The sequence below is a fragment of the Melospiza melodia genome, chromosome 21 (genome assembly GCF_035770615.1).
Source record: "Melospiza melodia melodia isolate bMelMel2 chromosome 21, bMelMel2.pri, whole genome shotgun sequence".
In the NCBI taxonomy this organism is placed as follows: Eukaryota; Metazoa; Chordata; class Aves; order Passeriformes; family Passerellidae; genus Melospiza; species Melospiza melodia.
This window is the reverse complement of record NC_086214.1, coordinates 2,915,751-2,939,174: the sequence shown is the minus strand read 5'-3', so window position 1 is coordinate 2,939,174 and position 23,424 is coordinate 2,915,751. Positions and strand designations below refer to the sequence as shown.

The following is a 23,424-nucleotide window of genomic DNA, read 5'->3' as shown; positions in this document are numbered from 1 at the left end:
TTATATACCCCCTGGGGCCAAGGGGTACCCACACTGAATCTTCTTTGGCTCTGGGACATTTCTCCCCCTGGACTCAGTCTCTGTATCACATGGAAACATGGCTCTGTCCATGGCTACACAAAAGTGTCCAGCATAAAATGCCACTCCATCTTCCCCATTTTCCCAATCTCTCACTCTGTCTCTCCCTGGTCCAGACCTTCATCACTCGTCTAGGAAGGGTTAATGTTCTGTGAAGTTTTCATTGTCCCAGAAGGGTTAAAAACTCCTCCAAGCGGCTGGGCTCCTGGCTGCACACCCCCCCATCTCCTCAGCCGGGCTGCCTGCTGCCAGCACATATTTACTAAATTTCAAGGTAACGGCCACAAACGCAGGCTGCACTCTCTCTCTGTCTGTCTCCAAGGAGGGGGGGGGACGGGACAGGCTGCCCATTGCTTCCTGGCATTTCTTTACTTCTTCCTTCCACCCTTGGTGGGGGGCCAGGCCTACCTCTCCCAGGCCGGGTCGCATGGCTTTTCCCCTCACCCTGCCCAGCCAGCAACTGGGCCGGGGGAGAGACCCAACTCCTTCCTGCCGGAAATCCAAAGAGAGCTCTGAAGGAAAAGAGCCCTGCTTTTAACTCCTTGGGTTTGTGGTCTCAAGAGGCGGATCCAATGCCCCACTGGTCAAACCAGGTGCTCATCTTAAAATCCGAACACCCATTGGTGACCACAGCAAAAACAACATATCCCAGATGTCCCATTTCCAGTCAAACCATGAAAAAAATTAAGAAGAAAATGGGAATACATCAGTTTCTTTATTTACCAAACTCACCCAAATCTGTCCTATGCAGGGATTTGCTTGAAAATTTAGAAGCAACAGTTCCAGTTAGAAAAAGAAAGACAAGTGAACGGTTTTAGCAGTAGGACTGACAATTGACACCAGACCAACAAACAAGAATAACTAGTTAGAGCAAGTATTGAATCAGGTGTACCCGAGACTATGGGATACTGATAGCCCAGGAAAATCAAAACGAGCAGACCCTATGAAAATTGAGCTAGAGACAAGAGTTAGGACAGTAGTCAGAAAGCAATACCCTTGAAGATTAGAAGCTAGGAAAGGAATAGAGCCAACAATCAATAAATTCCTGACATCAGGACTATTGGAAGTGTGGGAGTCAAAATTGAATACTGCTAGATTAGCAATAAAGAAAACTAATGGAACTTAGAGACTAGTGCCAGATTTCCAGGCAATTAATGGTTTATACTGTACTGGCTTACTGGCTAAACTTGGAGATGATTTTATCTGGTGCAGGGAAGGTCCATGGGCAGGTGCAGTCGAGAGCCGTTCCCTCTTGGTCTGAGAGACCAGCTCCCCCAGCCCACCTTGCTCCCAGGCCCGGAGGTTGTAACGTGCCCTCGACCGGCAGCCGAGGGAGGGCTCTTGGCACCGTGTCTGATCCAACAGGTTTATAGAAGGTAGGTCAGAGGGTCCACGTTGGGTGAGGGTGAGAAGAGGGACAGGAAGAGGCAGGAGCACAAGCACTGTAACATGACACATAAGGCACCTGCAAGCTGCTGGGGAAACCTCAAGTCTGCTCAGTGAGCCACGTGTGCCCTCAGCATTGGGACAGCCACCTTTCCCTCAGTGAGCTTCACATCCCAGGGTCAGCAAATCAAGAGACACCAGGCATGCTGTAGGTGACTCAGAGCGAGTGCAGTGGGTCATGGTGGCCAGGGGCCAGAAGCAGGCAGAAAGCCAACGGGGCTTGGGAAAAGGTTCTGCTCTGCTTACAGTGTGGGCTGAGAGCTGGGAGAGCTCCGTTTTCCCCTTGAGATGTTGGAGACGGGGCCTTTCACCCTCCTGATAGGGCTGCCCCTGGCTGCAGGCAGCCAGAGGAGTACGACGACACAAGGCCGAGAGCAGCAAAGCAAAGAGCCAGCCATGCACAGCACAGGGAGGTGGCCCAGTGCAAAGCCAGCGTGGCACCCTGAAGGTGCCCGCTGCACTCTCATGTGTGCCTGGCCTGGGCAGGACAGGAATGTCCGTGGTCCAGGAGGGCCTTTCTGTGGCCCCTGTGGGCTCAAAGCTGCTGCTCTTCTGGCTCAATGGGGCCTAAAGCCACAGAGCTCGGCCTCCCCCACAGCAAGAGAAGCAAGACTTGGATATCAGGAAGTGCAGCTCAATGCCTAAGGCTGAGGGGTGGGGGGCTCCAGTCTGGAGCACAGGGAGGGCACCCCCCCAGCCCCACAACAGCTGGCCTCACAGCCCTGAAAGGCCAGGACCAGGGTTCCAGGCCTGATTCCAGGGCGTCCCTCCAACCGGCCACCGACCTGGAAGCGCCAGAGCAGCTGGCTGTCGGGATCAAGGCGGCTGCCAGGGGGCTGCTTATGGCCTCTGACAGCCCATTGCTCAGGGCTTAGCAGTGCCTCAGCCCCTCAGGGTTTCCCCCAGCCTGGCCAAGCTTGCTGGCAGCAGCGCCGCAGCCCCACAGTAGCTCCAGAGGAGCCCCATCCAGAGGCACCTGGGAGCCCTCAGCACTGCAGCCAGCAGCTGATAGGCAGAAGGACACGGATGGCCCTTCCCACCCAGCACAGGGCTTGTGCTCATTGCCAGGCACCGCTCTAGCAGGAATCCCCGAACTTTCCCAGGACCCTAAAATGATCTCAAACATCTCTGTACAGCCCTCTGGAAGCTCTCCGAGCCCTCCGGGACGTCCCAGTGCCATCCCACTTTTCCTCAAAGCCCACTCTGGATGGCCCTGGAGCAGAACCAAGACCCTCTATATTCTCCTATAGGATGCCCAGCCAAGGTCACTGTGGGCTCAGTTTCCCCCAGCTCAGGGGACCTGGGTACTGCCAATCTCTTTCCCCACTCTGAGGGCTTCTCGTCAGTCCAGGACCCCCATTCCCCCCATTGTCACCCACCCTGTGGTGCCACCAGTGACAGCCCCTGATGACAGCCACGAGCAGGAGCAGGAACAGGAGGGTCCTGCCGACATTCACAGCCACAGCTGGGGACAGAGGGGACACACCCTGGGGGTCCTGAACATCCCGGCGACCCTGCGTGATGCCACCTGTGACCCAGGGTGAGCCAGGTGTCACCTACAGGACCAGCTCTGGGCTGAGTGCCTTGAACACACAGTGCCCGTCCTGTCCCAGTTGGTTGGTGGCCACGCATTTTTAGGTGCCTGAATATCTCACATCAGTCCCCAAGCTCCAGGAGGGGACCCCGAGCCACCTCCTGCCTGTTGTGCAGCCAGTTGACAAGTGCTGAGCCCACCTGCTCTGAGCAGCGCAGGGTCACTGCATCACCTGCATGCACCTTGTGTGACAGGGGACCAGGGGTGATGGTGGCATTTGCCACGGGCACTGCAGGGAGAGAGACAGGGCTGAGGGCACTGAGCAAGGTGGAATACGGGTGCTGTGGTTGGAGTAATCCCCAGCCAGAGGGTCCCACTCACCCAGGACGGTGACATTCAGGAGGACACTCAGCCACGCTGTCCTGGCATCACTACTGGCTGCTGTCCTTGTCCCCGACGTGGCGCAGCTCCAGGTGGGGGCCAGTGCCTGGCACTGCCCCTGAGCCCTCCTGGTGCCAGGAGGACAGAGGACCTGTCCCAGCAGCCACCGCACAACTCAGCACCAGGTGGTCCTCGAGTGCCATCTCTGCCCCTTTGTGGCTGCGCCCACTGGGGGACCCCTGAGTGTGGGACCTCTGCAGGAGGGGGGGGACACCAGGGGACAGTGAGGGACCTGGCGGGGGGGGGGGGTGTCAGGGAGGGGCAGAGGAACCCCAGTGAGGGCGAGGGGGCGCAGGGATGAGGGGTATGGAAAGGAACCCTGAGGAAGGATGGGGGGTTCAGGGAGAGGACACTTGGAGAGGAAGAGGGGGGACTTCAGGAAGGGGCTGGTGTGGGGCACTGGGGGGGTGTTGCTATAGAGCGTGACAGAGCAGAAAACAACACAACTCCATCAGAAGGATGTAAAAGAGAGATTTATTATAGTTTTTTTATAGTTTTTCAAGATATTTACATTGACTTAAAAGACACATTCAGTGCCCGTGGGTCGTAAAAGAGAAACAAAGTTCTCAGTAGGTGTACAAGGAACCACGTCATTCTGTGAGCCAGCCAGAGTCTGTATCTTTTAACTTTCTCTCCTTCATCATGTCTCCGTGGTGACAGCCTCAGTGTCTTCCTCTGGAGAGATACGGGGCTTTCCTTATCTTTAGGAAGCCTTTACTGGCTCACAAGAACAGCACAAAATGCCTTTCCTACAATTCCCCCTTTTTGTCTTTCACCCACAAACACAACTGCTAAGGACTTTTGCAGGGTCCTTGCAATAATCCAAGCAGACAGAGGATCCACTCTTCATTCACTTACAGATAACCAACTTCTGCCAACTCCACAACACACACCCTCACAATCCTAACATTCATATACAAACAAGGCCCATGAAAACAGATCTTCAAATACCATTACATACCTCACAATTTTCAAATGACACGTTTGTAGCAGAATGACACCTTCACCTCTAATCAAATAACTTTCTCCCACACAGAATCAGAGACCAAGTCATCTTCCTAGTCACCACTTAGAACCAAGTAGCATCCACTTAACTTTACAACTGGTTGCTGCTCTCATAACCAACCTAGTTGCTCGAAGTATGGACTTCAGCAACTAATTCAACCCTTATGCAAAGGCAACATTTCTCCCTGAGGTACATCAAATTCCCTTATTTTTGGAACTGTGTGTGCCCTGCAAAAGGAAATGGTACAAGACACATTTCTCAGTACTACCGACCTCTCTATAAGAGAATTCAAAAAGAAGCAAAAGTAACATCCATTACCTTAAATTTTTGATTTTCAGGGTAAGCCTATAACTCCCTTTACTCTGTCTTGAATTACCATCTTTCCCATACATTCCTTGAGGGTCCATGATTCCATCCGCCTAATAATCAACGCAATTACCTACTCATTTTGCTTCCGCTGTAGAACTACCCATCCTGTCCTTTTCTTTGTGCTCCAAATAAGGTTTAACGAAATGGACAGAGACACAAAGAGGTCCATTTTCTCTTAAAATGCATGCATATCCTCTTCCCCATGTTACTAATTCCACTGGGCCAGTCCACCTTTCTGTGATTAAGTCTTTTACCCATACCTTAATACCTTTCTTAAAGCTTGGCTGTTTTGAATTCAAAGATGGAAAATGATAGAATATAGGAGACACATGTAAGGCAGGTAAAGGATGCAGAAAGTTTAAGACATAAATGGCTTTGTCTAATCTCACTTGAAGCGATTCCCTTTGCATTCCCCATTTTTGTTTTTGTACCTAGCACTTCAACACACCATGATCACGTCCAATAATTGCTTGGCCTGTTGAGGCACGAGGAGTAGCAGTGGAATGATCAACACCCCAGGCACAAAAAACCACCTGGAATTTCTTTGAAACATATGCCGGGCCGTTATCCATCTTTACATGTGATGGAATGCCTAAGATGGAAAAGGTGTGGCAAAAATGATGAATAACATCCTGAGCTGTTTCACCTGCCAACGCTGAGGCAACCATGGGGAGAAAAGGTGTCAATTGTAACATGAATATATTTTGACAGCCAAATTCAGGCATTTTTGTAACATCTGTTTGCCATTCTTGCAAAGGGAGTAAGCCTCTAGGATTAGTACCGTAATATTGTGAAACATGAGATGTATGACGATGAGGGCAAGAAGAAATAATTGACTTTGCTTCACTATGTGATAATTTAAATTGCTGCCATGGTGCCTGAGCATCCTGATGAAAAAATTGGTGAGATAGAACAGCTTGCTATAACACATTAGGCACCATTTTTACTGCTGAGGCAGCCACAAGCGAATCCACATAGGTGTTACCTTCAACAAAGAATCCAGGTAGCGATGTATGGCTACAAATATGCATAATAAAATAAGAATGCCTTTGATTATGAATAACAGTCCACAATTTCAACAACATAACAAATAATGGTTTCTCCTTTACATTATACAACACAACTTGGTCCAACTGTATTACTAAATTAGCATCATGAACAGAATCAGTAACTATATTTACGGAACTAGGAAATAAGGTAAAGGCTAAGAGTATGGCACAAAGTTCAATTAATTGAGGAGACCCTTGTTGAACCACTACTTCATATTCCTAGTGGTCATCTTTCTTCCAGGCTACAGCAGCTTTTCCAGTTCTTCCTGATCCATCTGTAAAAACTGTCACAGCTTCTCCTGGCACAGAAGAGCAAAGTTGTTTCCTCTGAAGAGGAATCCTCTTAGTGAAATTCAAAATAGGATGAGAAGGTGTGCTGGTTTGACCAGGAAATGGGAATTCTGGGATGCTGTAGTCAAACCAATGGGTGCTCAAATTTTAATATTGGCACCTTATGTAGCCAGTGAGGTTTGGACACACCTCTGAGAACACACAGGAGTTAAAAACCAGAGCTGCGGCCCTGGGAAGCTCTCTTGAGACTTCGAGGGAAAGAAGTCAGATCTCCCTCCCCCGTCCAGCTGCTGCTGCTGGGCGGGGGAGGGGCAGCCATGTGGTAGGCCTGGGCCTGGACAGAGATGGGGGGGTGAGGAGGCCCTTGAGGATGGAAGGGTGGAGGAGCAGCAAGAGACACCAGGCAACCACCCGCCCTCCCCAGGAGAGAGAGAGGGAGAGCTGGCATCTGAATTTGATAGCAGCTGGCCCAGCAGGTGAAGGGGGGGGAGTGCGGCGAGAAGGTGCCTGGCAGGGCAGGGTGGGAGTTCCGGAGCTCTAAGACAAGCAGAGACTGAAATTTTTAACCCTTTTCTTGCATGATTGAAACCTTGCAAATGCTGATCCTCCTGAAGCTGAATGAGAGGAGAGATAAGAGATGAGATAAGCAGGGATTAGCCACGAAGAAAATAGAGAAGACTCTTGAGTGAGGGGAGAGATGATAGGGTAGCCTTTTGGCTGGACTTTTCTTGTGCAGCCATAGAATGAACCATTTTTTTTCCTGTGACATAGAGACTGCATTTAGGGGGAGGCAGTGCCTCAGAACCAGGAGGGTTCAGTGTGGGTACCCCTCAGCCCCAGCGGGTGAAAAAACTAGAGGAGACAGATGTCCTGAAGGAAAGACTGTGCCTTTTTTAGAGTGAAACAAGGCATCCTTGAAAGACAACCCTAGAAGCAGCTCTGGTCCATGCGCAGTAGTGAAAGCACTAAGCATAGAAGGAAGGTGTCACGATAGCAAAGAACTTTCTGAGCAGTGCTGAGTGACGTAGAAGCACACAAAGTTTCAACGTGTTTCCAGGAGAAGCCTATAGTGCAAGAAGGACTCCTCTCCTCTTGATGAACTGAAGACTGAGTATTCTAAAGAGTGGTGCTAGACTGAGAGTTAGTGATTTAGGATAATGTATTGCATTGAGAAATTTGGTGGGGGGGAGGAGGAAAATGCTTTTGTAAGGTTTTCATTTTCCTTGTATTTTTTTTTCTTCCTTGCTTGTAGTTTAGTTAATAAAGTTTTCTTTATGTGGGATCTCAGCACCTCAGGATGAGGGTGCAGAGCAACCAAGACCACCCTTGGGGGGCTCGGGAGTCCTGGAATGTTGCCAGAAGTGTCTGGTGGCTGGACTTTGATCCTACACAGGAGATAACATCTGTATGAGGACTGGGAGGATTTCACTGGGGTGAATGGTGAAGGGATAAGTTAGTTAGAGTATAATACACAGGGTTTAGGATTTCTGTACAGGGGGGTCTAGAGAAGTAAGATGGAGGAATTGGGGCGTGTCCTGTCCTTCTTCTTCTTCTTCTTGGCCTCCATCTTCTGTGGTGATGGTGGCACTTTGGGATTGGTCTTTACTAAAGGTGCACCGGTTAATAAGAATAGAAGGTATTGGGGAAAAATCATAAATATTGTACACGTAACTTCGGGTATAAAGATAAGTGACCGCCCCGGGGGCTCGCAGTGTGCCCATGGCTGACTGCTGTGCAGACCTCTGTTGGGCTGAAAGAAAATCTTTTAGATAAACAATTAATAAACACTGAGACCGAAACAAGATCAGAAGTCTCTCCTCGTCCTTTGAAGCGCCGGGCTGTCCAAGGCCACCCTGGGCCTTTCCAGGCCACCTAAACAGCCGAGAAACCGACATCTTTATTTCTAAGCAAGAGTCTGCTTTGCTTATTCCTGATCACATCTCACAGCAGACATCAGAGAGAAGGTATTCTCATAGAGGCACTAGCATTGTGTCAGAGCCCAACCATGACAGAAGGTAAATGATATACTATTTGACCTGTAAAGGAAGATAAAGCAGATTGTAGCTCATGATTGTTTTGAAAACACCACTCAAAATACCATTGTTGTACTTGTATGACCATAGTTACAGGATCACGGCCTAAGGTGTCATGGTAGCATCTGCGACCTTTGATACTGATGTCTGCAAAAAGCTTATACAGACCTGGAGCTGTTTTTCAGGACCTGAAAGATAAAAATATCCACTCCAAAATATGCAATTTTCTTCCCTTTTATCATTCTGTTGACACAACAATCTGCATGATATTTCATCATCTCTGAAAATAAAGAATTGCACACCAACAGAAACATCTATCCTTGTAACAAATCCAGATGTCAAGGCCAATTCAACTTCTACAGCCTTTTTTGCTGCAGTGGTCAAATGTCTCTCATCGGTAGAGGAAGTTATCCCTGATAGTAGGTCATACAAAGGTTGTAGTTGGTGATTAGTTATCCCCAAGTATGGCCTAAGCCAACCTATTGCACCAACCAATCTCTGCACATCAGCAGAGGCTTTAATTTCAATGTCCAATTTTACAGGTTGAGACAGAATTTGTCTATTGGCGATTATCAACCCCAAATATTTCCAAGGCATCTGTCTTTGAACTTTCTCTGGGGCGATAACCAAACCAACTAGAGTGTGCATATTGTCCAGCAGTTTGAGGGCATTGGGTCTTCACATGCCCTGATTCTTCACAAGCAGAACATCTGGGTGAGGACTTCATGACTTTTGCCAAAGAAGCCTTTTTTTGCACAACCGAACAAACCTTTGAGCAAGCAACTACAAGATCAGACAGCGAGGAATCTCCTGGTAAAGAATCAATAATTCCCCTGCAATCATCGTTTGCATTTTCCCATGCTAGCTGTCTGCATAAAACTTACCTCAACTTATCATCTTCTACTTGCTTCTCAAGGGCTGCAGCAACCCTCTCCAAAAACTGCAGAAAAAGTTCCTTCACCCATTGCTGGATGGTTATCTACCTTGGTTTAGGAGCTGCCATCTCCATTGTTTTAACTAAGGCACTCATACCCAGCTGCCGGGCCTGTGCCAGAACCAGGGGGTCCCATCTTGCCTGCAAATCCAGGTTAGAGAATGGTCCATTGCCCAGCAAGGCATCAACTCCCACAAGCATGACATGGATCCTGCTGAGGTAACTGCATATTGTCCAATGCTACTCTTTCAACCATGTGTTTCCAGGTAGCTTGAGACATTGAAACACACCATACTGCACTGGCTGAAACAGAATCCTAGCAAGGAGAACAATAAGATGCGAGTACATCAGCATTTAGAACATGAATCACTTGCATCACCTGCGAAGAGTTAACACCATACTGATCTACTTTTGACTGAAAGTCCTGTACAACCCTCCATGCAAAAACCTGATGACTATCTTGTTGTCCTGAGTTAGGAGCAGCTTTGAAAAGAGGAAAAGCCACAAGCCCACCAGAAGCAGCAGCAGCCATCTCCATCCTTTTAGGTGGACCTTTTTTCTCTAACAAATTCCAATCTCCCACTTCAGCTGCTTTCATTCTCACAAGCTCCCAAAACTGCAAAGGGTGTCAAGGAGTCACAGCCCCCCTGCAGGGAGGCAGAGTCCAAAAAACAGCTGGCCTGGATCTGCTACGAGGTCTAACAGATTCTTGCATCTTTTTAGGTGTACTTAAAACTGGCAGTTCTTCATCAGAACTATCACTAGATGAAGAAGGACACAATGTTAAGGATCGCATTTGTTCAACCAGTTCAGGAGGGAGGAGGGGAGAAGATGGCTCAAGAGGGGATTGAGCAGAGGCAGACGACTTGAAGGAGGGCAGAGAAGGGGTGGATGGCTCAGGGGAAAGTGAGGAGGGGGAGGGAGCAGCTGATGCACAGGAGGGAGAGGGGGGAGCAGATGGCCCAGGGAGAGACAAAAGGGCCAATGACTCAGCCTGTTTTTCACTTCACTTTTTCTGTAGCTTCATTTTTGCTAACTGCTGTGCAAGTGTAAGATACTTTGGTTTAGTACTCAGTTCAACTAACTGCTGAGCAGGCGAACTATGCAGAGATTTAACGTCGTCTTTTGGAGATAAATACCGAAGAACACTCTTAGCCTGCCATTTGATTCTCACCATAGCAAACCCTGGGGAACCCTCCACAGCAGCTGCAGCAGCCTCCTTAGGGGGAGATTCATCAACAGGCTCAGCCTCATCTTCCTCCTGTTCCTCTACTTCAGTTTCTTGCTCCAATTCCTGCTCCTCCAGTTCCTCCCCTCTATCTTGTTCTGCTTTCCATTCCTTCAATGCCTCATACAACAGTCTCCAGGAAATAGCCAAATCGACAACCATCTTATCCCCCTTAGATATCACTTCCCATAGTCTCTTCCAAACCTTTTTCCATGCCCTGACACTGAAGGCATTGTCGGCATCAGCTCCAAAGTCCCGTGATTTACACCATATCAGTAAGCTAAGAAGAGCATAATCAGAAGCTTGAACATTTTTCCTCTTGAATAAAGTTTTCCACGTGGACGAAACAGTCTTTTCCTCCTTTGATAAATTATGTCCCATTATTTTTTGTATATAATCACACACCTTGAATCAGATGTCTGAATTAGGTGTGGACCTCCACAGCATCCTCATTTTTAGGGTACCCTTCAACTTTTTTCTTGCTTTGTTCTTTCTGTTTTTTACAGTCCAGTTGCAATCACAGCGGGCGGGCAGCAGATGTCACTATAGAGTGCGACACAGCGCAAAACACCACAACTCCATCAGAAGGGTGTAAAAGAGAGATTTATTATAACAACATGTTGCTTTTATAGTTATTCAATATATTTACATTTACTTAAGAGACACGTTCACTGCCCGTTGGTCATAAGAAAGAAACAAAGTTCTCAGTAGGTGAACAAGGAGCCACGTCAATTCTGTGAGCCAGTTAGCGTCTGTCTCTTCTAACACTGGCACCTGCAGCACTGGGGTGGCTGTGAGACAGGAGGGTCTCGATGGCAAAAGAAGGAACCAGGGGTCCCCCATTGCAATAGAGTGCTCTTGTCACATTGGGATGCACTGGTGTGTGCAGGGGATGCTCCAGTGATGCTCTGGGATGTCCCCGTGTGCAGGGAATAGGCTCTGGTCACACAAGGGGTGTGAGCCATGAAGCTGAGCTCACCCAGAGCTCTCGGGGTTCCTGCTGTTGTCAGGGTATGGGCACAAAGAGCTCTCACCATTTACAATGTGCATGGAGGGGCTGAGCCCACTGCCGGTTGTGTCACACATGTAGGTGCCACTCTAGCTGATGAGACAGGGCTCGTGTCCTTCTGGCCACAAGAGCTGCCCATTCCTGTACCAGGTGGTGCCACCAGGTGGCCCCAAGCCCTGGCAGGTCAGTGTCACCCGGTCCCACAGCACCGCCAACCTCTGGGGGGGCTGCACGAGGATCTGGGTGGTCTGGGCACCTGTGGGTGACAGGGGACATCAGCCTGCCAGGGCCATTGCAGGGCCAGGGACAGTGGGGTGGGGCCATGGCATCTCCCGAGTACTCACCAGCGAGGCTGGGGGTCTGGGCTGGAAGGGAGAAGGGACAGGGCTGGGTGGGGGTGGCACTGCAGGAAGAGGACCACATGGGGGACAAGGTGTGGTTGCTGTCCCCAAACTGTCCCCTTTGGGACACTGGTTCTCATGAGAAAGTGCTCAGGAATGGTCCCCAACAGGTCTGATGAGGCTGGGGACATGTCTGTGCCCCAGCTGCCCACAGCCACATCTGTTGGGAATGGTTTCCCTGGGGATGGGGACCCAGTGTGGCCACCCTGGGTGGAGGAAGGAAGTGGTTCTCGGGGCTTTAGCTGGTCAGAGTGACCCTGAGAAATGTTAGAAAGTCTCTTTTCCCAGCCCAGTGCTCAAAGAAGGAGTCAGAGCTCTTCAGTTCTCGGTCTCAAAGTTGTTTGTTGTTCCTTATCTATAAAATTCTTTCTCCTGTCCAGCTGAGATCTGCTGAGCAAGACAGACTGAGGCATTCTGCCTGCCCCCAGGGTGGTGTTATCTTTTTATATTAAAAACTACATGTACAATATTTACAATTACTTTCCAATACCTATCACCTATGTCATGCAGTGAGCTTCTACTCTAAACCAATCTAAAAGTGCCACCATCACAGCAGAAGATGGAGGCCAAGAAGAAGAAGGAGAAAGGCTGGACACACCCAGATGCCTCCATCTTGCCTTCTGAACCCCCATTCCAAAAACCCTAAAAAATTTATTTTTCCACCCGTGACCAACTAATTAATATTCTACTTATACTTTTGTGGCTTGCAGATCTTCATATAAGGTTGGTAACTTTTGCCATGGGTCATAATCAAAACCACCAGCATCTGGGGCTCTGTGCCAAGGTCTCTGAGCCCCCTGGCTGTAGTCCTGGCCATCCAGGACAGCCAGAGGGATGTCCTGAATTCCAACAGCGGTGACACCACAGACACCTGGTGATAGCATGGGTCATCCCCACCAGCCTCATGACACCTGTCCCCATGGCCATGTGCCCATGGCCCTGTGGCCATGATGTTAGTGTTCAAAAACACATAATCATGGAGCGATTATATGCGGTGCTTTTTAATAAGAGCTCTGGGAATCGGGGTATATTCAACCCAAATCTGACTCCGACCATACATACGAAATGATCATGTTTTATACTCTATCGTTACATAACTTTCATGTTAATTATTAAACTTATATTGTTCTATTGTATACATAAATTTAGCCCCTCTCTGAATTTCCAACATAGTTTATCACTATTCTTCTTATGGTTATATAATAATTACATTTAGTTACTAAACAATCATCACATCTAACAATTATATAATTTATCATACTGCTTACGCAGGTGCAGTTGATCTGGGAAAGCACGAAGCCTAACATTTTAGATTCTATCTTTAACTTTTTCCAGGATTCCACTATCAATGATTCCATTCTGATGGTAGCAGTCTACATGGCCCACCTGAATGGCGCAGGTCCATCTGTCCCTGTCCCCACAGGTGCCCCAGCTCCAAGGTGCCTGTGGCCATATCCTTGTCGCCACATCCCCTTCTCTCCACTCCTCTCCCTACATCCCATTCCCACATACCAGCTGCCATATTCCGGTCCCCTGTTCCTGTCCCCACAGCCACTCCACAACTCTGGTCACACTGGGCTCCCTGCCCATGCACTGGTCCCCTGGCCTTGGGGACCTCAGGGGACCCTGCAGCCCCCCTGTGCCCCCTCCCCACCCGTCTCTGCCTCACCAGGGCCCATCTCTGGGGCATCAGGCCCATGCCCAGGGCACTCATCCACAGGAGCAGCACCACCTTCCCAGCCATCCCAGTATCCCCAGCCATCCAGGCTGGCTGTCATTCACTGCCAGGGCCACCTGTCCCCTGGGTGGTGGCTCTTTGGCTAAGGGAGAAGGAAGCGAGGTCACATCTCACCCCCATGTGTTGGTGGCACGTTGTGGGGGCAGGATGGGCACAGGGTGTTCCCAGGACTGGGGCAATCAGGGAATGTAGGGAGTGAAGGATGGGTGTACCAGGGAAAGGGTTAACCCAGGAATGGGGTCCTGGGAGGGATGTCCTGAGGGAATGAGGGTTCAGAGAATGGGGATCCTGAAGAGGGGGACCAAGGAGATTGGGGTGCCTAGGAATGGGGGTCTCCATGGGTGGGAGGCCCAGGAATGGCGTTCCCAGGGACTTTGAGTCACAGGATGGGGGTGCCAGTTGGGCTGGGGCCTGTGGGAGGTGTGGTCCTGGGGGAATGGAATGGGGACCCATGGGATGGGATGAAGGGAAGGTGGATCCTGGGCCATGGAGACACTGAGGAATGGTAGTCATGGGATGGGGCTCCCAGGGGAGGAGGACCCTAAAGAATTGGGGTCCCATGGTTGGGTTCCCAGTGGAATGGGGGTCCCAGAGATGAGCAGTGGCTAGGTGGGCATGGGGGTCACAGCTCCTTCACTGGGTGCCTCAAATTTGGGGGACACCCAGGGTCCAGCGCAGGCCCATGGGGTGCTTGTGGCTGGGGGTGATGTGTACCACAAGAGGCTTCCAGAAGGTTCCAGAAGATTCCAGGTCTCTGCTGTGGGTGATGCAGGTGCCCAGCTGTGCCCCCCACAATGCTTTCACTTCATCTTTTCTGCAACAGAAGGAAGAGGCCGTTTGTGCTTAGGGTCAGAGGAGCAGGGTGGTTCTGTTCTGGGGGGGCACATCCAGGAAGTTCCTTTCTTGTTGTTCTGTTCTGGGGTGACATGTTCTCAGGGGAACCTGTCCCAGGGGTGACACATTCTAGCAGGGGGTGTCACTGTCCCAGGGGTGGGACATCCTGTGAACCCTTTTCCTGGGGTGGGGCTCTGCCCACTCCCACTCCTCGCTGGGACATAGTGACCTCTGGGGTGCTGCAGCTTGGGATGTGGCCTGTCCCCTCTACAACCACCCTTAACGGCCCCACCCAGTTTGGGAGCCCTCAATCCCCCTTTTAGATTTTTAGGTGCAACCCATCCCCCCATCCCACAGCCCTCCAAACCTTTCCAAGTGTGAGAAGCCCCCACAGTGGTGACAGTGGGGGGGTGTCAGCTGGGGAGGGCACAGACCTCCTGAGACCTCCCAGCAACCACCCCATCCCTCAGAGTCTCAGCACTGGGAGCCAGATGAAACACTCATGACCCCACTGAATGTGTCCCCCTCGGTCCACAACCCCAAGGACCATCCTCCCCTCCCCTGCTCAGCACTGGGATGCAAAACTGCAGATTTTTTCCCCCTGGAAAACTGGCTGACTTGGCCCCAAGATTGCTGCTACAGGGCTGAGATACTGCCGAAGTCTGGAGCTATTTGAGCCTACCCCCTTGTGAGAGTCTGTCCAAATTTTCCCTCATCTGCCTCACGATCGTCATTGGGGCGACCACTGAAGAGAAGAACACCCCCCTGTCTAGAATATCTGGCTCTGAAGGAGAAAAGTCACACGCCAAAGGCCCTGAGACCTGAAAGCTCAGTGTTAAGCTATTGTTTTCACAGGTGTATTTGCTGTATGCTAAGAAGGGGGCACCATGCCCCGTTTGCAACAATGGCTTTGGAAGCTGTCCCAGCTCTCAGCCTGGCTGGACTTCTCCTGAGTTTCAGATGTCTCTCTCACAGAAGACCCTCACCTGTTTTACGACCACCGTGACAGACAGACTGAGATGTAAGAAGCCTCTCCATCAAGGACTGAGACATGAAACTCCTAAAAGGCCCCTGTGTTCCTTCCAAGGACTGGGACTGAAACCCCCAACCCAGGGGGAGGAGTGTGGGGGGAGGCAAGCTGACCAAAGCAAGATGTTTGCCTGCAGATTGTGACCACTGGACCACTAACACAATGGTTCTTGCCTGGTGCCTAGCTTGGACTCTGTGTACCCCCCTTTCTATTCTTCCCCCCCGAGGCCTTTGTTTCAGTTGCGAAATTTATTCTCCCTTCCCCCAACAAAAAAGAGTATAATTGGGGTGCAATTCAGCTGTGCCTTTGAGATCTCCCCAGTGTAACAGGTGGACCCTCAACTGGACTGGACCAAAGGACCTCATCTATGCATTGGTAGCTATATCCCCCCTTTTTTTCTCTCTCTCCTCTCTCTTTCTCTATCTTTTTCTCTCCCTTAATCCGTCTATCGCATTGTTACTGTGGTTATTTCAATAAAACTGCATTTGTTTTGAGTATCACTGCAAACGCCCTTGTACCGTGTTGGTTTTTGCACCCTGAGATGACTTCTACGAACCATCAGGTCATCTGTTCACAAGGATGGATTCTGACATCCCTGCCTTTCCTGCTCCCCATAATTCCCCCCATAGGATTTCTGTCCTGGGGCTTGGGATGATTTGGATTACTTGGGTTTTGGGAGAAATTCTGTTCCAGACTTCTCCATTCTTGCTCATCCTCTGCAGGATCTGACCCAGCAAGCGCAGTTTGGGAATGGAGAACCAGGCAGGAAAGGGATCCCAAACTCCTGCTCCTTGAAGCCAGTGGCCATCCGAGGATGGGACCCAGCCATGGCGCAGCCCCACTGCACAGGGATGGCCATTGCCCAGCCCTGCTCTGGCCAGCCCCAGGGGGCAGCCATCACCCCTCACCTCCTTGGCCTTTGATTCTGGCAGCTTTAGAGCTGCTGCAGAGGTGAGAATTCTGTGGGTGGAAAAAGGCCTGCCTGTGGTTTGCTCAGCCCTGCAAGAAGCACAAACCCCAAAGGGAGCCCAAGCAGTGGCTCTGTGAGGGCCTTTGGTGGTTTTCAGAGCAGGGCTGGCTGGAAACTCCTCCCTGTAGGGGCAGCTGTGTGGGAACAAGTCCGGAAATGCAGCAATTTAGTCCCTGTCCCAAAGGGACTGAGAGAGCCCCTGCCCTACTGCAAGTGTCACAACAATCTGCTCAAAAACCTGACTGGGTCCTCCTTCTGGAACAAAACCTGCAGCTTCTGGAACCTCATGGAAACAATGTTTGGGTTCTGGCTCGGCTGCCAGACAAGAGGGAAAAGTGTAGAAATATTGAGCAGTGGCTCTGCCCTGTGGCTGTGCTGGGGCTATGGGGAGTGACCCTGTCTGAATTCCAGGTGTCCCCAAAGCTGCTCCATCCCTGCCCGCCTCACCTGCACAGGGCACAGGGAATAGACAGGGCTCTGCTCCACACCTGCTGCACCCCTTCCAGGGTACCCCTCCACTTCCTGGAGCTGTGGGGGCCTTACCCTGGCAACGCTCGGTCCCGACACATCGCGACAGTGGCTTTGGACACGCTGTCACAGTTGGTTTGGACACTCCGTGACCGTCCTGGCACTCGCAGCGCGATGGCAGCTGGGCCCCTTCCCGGTGCTCCGGGACCACCATTGTGGTCCCTCCTTTCCTCAGACCCCACCGCAGGGTCTCTGCTCCCCCCTGTCCCAGGGTCTCCCCTCCGCCATTTCGCTCCCTCCGTGCTCGGGGCTCCCCAGTGGGGTCCCGGTCCCTCCATCCCGGCCCCTCCCACCCGCTGTCCCCCGGCCCCTCCGGCCGCGCCCCCCGACAGCCCCGGGGCCGGCACCGGCAGAGGCTGCCGAGCTCCTGCAGGATGAGACGTTCCTGGGGCAGCGCCGGCCGAGCGGGGCCTGGCTCCCTCACACCGTCCTTGCCCGCAGCACTCGGGCTCAGGCAGAGCCAGGCTGCTCCTTCGGGATGTGCCGACTGCTCCTGAAGTGCTGCCCTTTGTTGGGAACGAGCCCAGGAGCACCTGAATCACCCCGGGACCTCCTGTGAGGCTGTGCCTGAGCCCTGAGGGGTTTGGGAGCCCGATGGGTGTCACTGCTCTGTCCCAAATTCTGAGTGGAGCAGGAATGGCAAGCGGTGCCCCAACATGGTCCAGCCCCGTGGCCCTCTCCTAAACACCCTGCAGAATTCCCGGCACTCCTGCTCCACCTGAATGTCCAGGTGCTGTTCCCATGGGCCCCCTGCTCCAGCTGTTCCCGCCTCAGCTGCTGCTCCAGTTTGGCCTTCCTGGCCGGCCAGTGGGAGCAGCGGCCACATGGCACAGGCACAGAATAATCTCCAGCACCAGCAAAAACCTTCCAGGCAGCCATAAAAGCTTCTTGTGGGCAGAGCTGGCAGCATCTGACCCCCAAATTGTGTCCAGTGCTGCCTTGTGTAGTCCAAAATCCCCAGGAGAGGCAGCAGAGCCTTGTGTTTGTGAACAGGGATGCTTTAGGTGCATGGCTGAACTTTAGCAACCCCGGCCCTAATTACAACGCCTCCTTAAGGTTCTGCAGCTCGCAGAGCAGCACAGGGACATTGGCCCAAACAGCTCCAGTTTTTCCCCATTTTTCCCTCCCAAGGCACTGCTCCCAGTCAGGGCTGTCCCTGTGCTCCAGCTGCAGCTGCAGAGCCCTCAGGGCTGTCACTCTGCTTTCCTCCTCCTCTCCCCGTGGCTTGTGTCCGGACCAGCGGTGTCCCAGGGAGAGCAGGAATTCCAAACGTGCTCTGGAGCCCCCTGAGGAGCCCTGGCAGAGTCAGCACAGAGCACCAGTTTTCCTCAACATGCTTGGGCAATTAAACAATCCCAGACCATCTGTGCCAGAGCTGAAGGAGGAAAAGGGAATGAAAAGCTGAAGGTTTGCAGGAATTGTGGTGTAAAGCCATCAGAGGTGCTGCTGTGGACCTGAGACCTGTCTGGATTAAGCCGTGGCCTTCCTTCCATTCGAGATCATGGAGAGCAGTCACGGGTGTGGCACAGGGCGTGTGCCCGGCCCCGGGACACTGCTACACTGCCACTGGGCACTGGGATCCAACCTGCTGCCTTGGCAGCTTCTGCCCGCTGCCAGTGGTGGTGCCGGGACCGATTGGTGCCCGTGAGTTTGCAAAAGGAGCGATTTCCCCTCCTCCCTCCCGTCTGAGGCCGCCATGGCCCCTGAGGGGATGGAGCTGGACCGGGGCGCCCCCTGCTGGCCGGGAGTGCTCATTTCAGCGCCCCCTGCTGGCCGCGGTTATAACTGCCACAAAAACTAACAGCCTAGCAGGAGAGAAAGTTCTGGGTTTGTGTTGTTTGTTCTGTTCTGCTTTATAAGTTTCCTAGTAAAGAGCTGTTATTCCTTTTCCTACACTTTTGTCTGGAAGAATCTTTATTTTTGAAATTAAAAAACAATTTAGACATAGGTCTTCTTTCCCTTCCAGCAACGTTCCCACTTTCTTTGACAGATATTTCTCATTTAAATGAGTTGCCAACTCCTGGGTTCCAGTGTGGATGGGACAGACACCCCAAGAGGAGACAAGGTCAGGGACTTGGCCAGCTCATGCTCTTTCTTTTAAGCCAGTTGGCCCAACAAGGGCCCTCTCTCCAGGTGGCACTTCTGGTCACACAGCCACTCAGGAGCTGGCTTTAGCAGAACGTCAGGCTGGCAGACTGATGGACAGCTGGGGCCCTACCTCACCAAAAGCAAGGCCTGACCCATCCCTGCCACACGCAGCTGTTCCAAAATGTCTCCAGACATCAAACTTGTCCTCTCTCTGACACCCCACCCTGTGCCATGGCCTGAACATGACTGCCCTGGAAAAGGGGAAGGCTCTGGAACCTCCACTGGGCCTTTGTGACATCATTGTGGGGGAAACGCGGCAGAGGAGGGGTTTGGGACCGGGGAAAAGAGAATCCAGAGCCTCCTGAAGGCTGCTTTGGCCATCAGAGCAAGGAAGGTCCAGGGCCCTGCCAGGTTCCTCTGGTGGAGGAAATGTGCTGAGGGAAATGTCTAGGGTTTGTTCCTTTTTGGTGGCTTTCCCTGGAAATTGTTCCTTCTGTGACAATTCAGACTCTGAATCTTGTTGCTGTTGCTGTTGCTTTTATTCTCTCTTGTTGACCCCCAGTGCCCTCCAGTTAACCCCAGTGTCACAGCACATTCCCGTAGATGTCACCAGGTTTCCGTGGTCGCCCCTAGGGTCCCTGCAGCTCCGCGTAGGTCACCTGGGGATCCTGGAGGGTGGTGGCACGGGGTACACTGCAAGAGACACGGGCTGTGGGTACTGGGTTGGGTGACACTCGTGGGTGACGTGTCCCCCCTGCGTGTGTCCCCCCTGTACTCACCCCCTGCCCTCTTGGTGACCACGACGTGGGTGTACATAACCTCCCCCTCCTCTAGGGGGGCCGGGGCATCCGGAGAAGCACTGAGGGAACAAAGGGGACGTGTGGGAGGGAATGGGAGGTTTTGGGAGTTGGGCTGAAAAGGGAGAGTTTGGCTTGAGCCTCCCACTCACCTTTCCTGCTGCTTCCTGGCAGCTGCAAACAAAAGAGGGGAGGAATGACTGTGGGGTCCCAGGGACCTGAACCCTCTCAGAATTCTTGAAACCCCTCGGGACCGCCAAGCATCCCTGAAGCCCCCCAGAACTCATGAACCTCCCCAGTGCCTCTTACAAACTCAGCCTCAAAACCCAAAGCCCAGCAGGGACAGAGACCCCCAAACACTCAGAAGGCCCCTGAAAGAACCCACAACATCCCTGCAGGACACTCCAGCACATCTCCAAACCCTTCAGAACACCCAGACAAGGACACAGTTCTGGGGCTGTGGGTACTGCCCTATTGCTACCCAACTCTAGGAACCTCTACTGCTCCCTGGGACCCCCGTCCCCCCATTGTCACCCACACAAACGGTGCCACCGGTGCCAGGCCACAATGACACACACGAGCAGGAGCAGGAACAGAAGGGCCCCACCGACCCCTGCGGCCACTGCAACAAACAGAGGGGGACACATCAGGGTCACCCATCACCCCAGGGGTCCTGCACTCCCTGGTGACCTTGTGTGAACCCACCTGTGTCCCTATGTGTTCCTTTGTCCCACGGTGTCACCTCCAGGGCCTGCTCGGGGCTGAGTGCCCAGAACACACGGTGCCTGTCCTGTCCCAGCTGGTTGGTGGCCACGCACTGGTAGGTGCCCGAATGTCCTACATCAATGTCCCTGAGCTCCAGGAGGGGACCCTGAGCCACCTCCTGCCCGTTGTGCAGCCAGGTGAAGGTGACAGGGGCTGAGCCCACCTGCACTGAACAGTGCAGGGTCACATTGTCACCTGCACGCACCTGGTGTGCCAGGGGACCGGGTGTGATGGTGGCGTTGGCCACGGGCACTGCGAGGGCAGAGACTTGGATGAAGCCATAGGGAGGGGCTGGCAGCCGGTGTGGGGGGATAGAGACAGGGGAGTGGGTGTGGTGAGGGATTTTGGTGATGGGATCACAAGACGGAGGGGCGAAGGGACAAGGGCAGAGATGGAAGTACCCAAGAAAGGTGTCAGGGGGACATGGAGATGCTCAACCAGGGGACCCAAGCAGGCTGTGGGTGCTCCCAGTGCCCATCCCTGCACTCACTGCACACTGTGACGTGGACCCAGGCACTGCTCTTCCACACGGCCCTACCCTCAGAGCGCACCTGGCAGCTGTAATTCCCCGAGTGGGAGACCCCCACGGTGGGCACCAGCAGCTGTAAGGATCCCTGTGGACCCCCCACCACCTGTCCATCCTGGTAGAACACATGCAGGAGGGGGGCTCGGGGCCGCAGGGGGCTGGGGGTGCTGAGGCAGTGGAGATTCAGGGGGTACCCCACGGTGGGCTCAGGGGGACCCTCCAGCACCTGCACCGAGAAGAGCTCAGGGAAGGAGAGGGGAGGGGAGGACTGTGACTCTGAGTGCAGTGGGAAGGGGCTTTGGGATCTGAGGAGATGAGAGTTCCAGGCGTGAGGGTGCTCACCATGCACTGTCACTGTCACTGCTGCTGACCGAGACATAAAGGACCTCACCAAGCCCCTGCAGCAGTAGCTGCCGCTGTGGTTCAGCTGCAGACGGGACAGGGACAGCTCGGTCCCATTGACAGGCCCCCTCAGATCCTTCTCGTCCTGGTAAAATCGCACCTCGGTGACCGTGTTGTTCAACCAGCTCCGGCAGCGCAGCGTCATCATGTCCCCCTCCAGCAGTGGCTGTGCTGGCACCTGCAGCACCAGATCATCTGTGGGACCGGAGGGTCCCATCTCACTGAGAGGCTCAAGACTGCTCTGAGGTGGGTGCCCCTGGCACCAGGGACATCTGGGTGCACTGGGATGAACTGGGATGCACTGGGATGTCCAGGTGTCCTGGGGACAGGCTCTTTTCCTCAGAGTCATGGGGTGTGAGGCCACCCACCGACTGGAGCCGACCCAGACTTGTCAGGGGCCACGCGAATTATTAAAGATACCCCCTCACCATTTGAGACTGTCACCGGGGGGCTGCGGCCGGTGGCAGGTCTGTCACATGTGTAGGTGCCGCTCTCAGTGACAGTGAAGCGGTCATGTCCCTCCTGCCACCAGTGCTGCCCATCCTTGTACCAGGTGGTGGCACCGGTGGTCCCCGAGCCCTGGCAGGTGAGTGTCACCCGGTCCCACAGCACCGCCGGCCTCCAGGGGGGATCCACCAGGAGCTGGGTGGTCTGGGCACCTGTGGGTGACAGGGGACACCAGTCTGCCAGGGCCAGTGTGGGGCTGAGGACAGCGAGGTGGGGTCATGGCATCCCCTGAGGACTCACCAGCAAGGCCGAGGGTCTGGGCTGGAAAGGAGAAGGAACAGGGCTCAGTGGGGGTGGCACTGCAGAGACAGCAGCACGGGAGCACGGGTTGTGAGGCTGTCCCCAAATTGTCTCCATATGGACAGCAGTTCTTTTGAGAAAGTGTGTCTGGGTGGTCTCCAAAAGATTTGGAGAGGCAGAGAGAGACACATCTGTCACAGCCATCTTGGGAACATGTGGCACAGACACCTTGGGAAGAGGGACACCAAGGCCACCCTGGAATGAGGGAGAACTTGGGGACACTGTGGACACCCTGGGCACAAGGACACTATGGACACAGCCCATGCTGGCCCAGGTCACCCCCACCAGCTCATGATCCCATCCCCATGATCCCATCCCCATGGCCACATTCTCACCGTTCTTGTCCCCTTCTGTCCGTGTATCCCAATTGCCTTGTCACTCTCCCCAGAGCTACCTGAGCCCAAAGGTGCCAGTCCCCACATTCCTGTCCCCACATCCCCATCCCCAAACTCCTGACCCCTCTTCCTGTCCTCAAAGCCACCCCACATCCCCAGTCCCACCAAGGTCCACTTTGGGTAACATGGACTGGCTCTGTTGGCATTGGGCACCCAAGGGGACCCCACAGCCCGCCTGTGCCCCCTCCCCTCCCCATCCTCAGGGTGTCATGCCTGTGCCCAGGGCACTCAGCCCACAGGAGCAGCACCACCTTCCCGGCCATCCCGGTGTCCCCAGCCATGTGCACTGGCTGTCACTCGCTGCTGTGGCCACCGCTCCCCTGGCTGGCGGCTCTTCGGATGAAGGGGAAGGAAGCGAGGTCACATCCGTCCCCACGTGTAGGTGGCCTTTGGTGGGGGCAGGGTGGCCACAAGCTGGGCACAGGAAGGGGATGAGAGTAGGTGGGACAAAGTGGGACATGGGTTCACAGGAAGGGAGGGCTAGGTGGGTTTGGGGAGCCAGGGATGCGTATGCAGGGGAATGGGGTTCCTGAGGAGGTGGAGTCATGGGTCTGGGGGTGCCAAGGGTGGGGGGACTCAGGGTTGGGAGTCCCAGGGGAGCGTCAGCTCCAGGGATTTGGGGTCATGGTCTGAGGATGCTGGAGGAATGAGGGGTTCTCATGGGAAGGGGGGTTCTGGGAGAATCAAGGTCCTGGTGGAAGGGGGATTTCAGGGGATAGAATTAA

General features: G+C 53.2%; 1 pseudogene; it reads right to left on the bottom strand.

Moving 5' to 3' along the window:
* Window positions 1–22,016, bottom strand: part of LOC134427978 (Fc receptor-like protein 4) — a 45,054-nt pseudogene extending 23,038 nt beyond the window's left edge.
* Window positions 22,017–23,424: the final 1,408 nt, after the last annotated feature.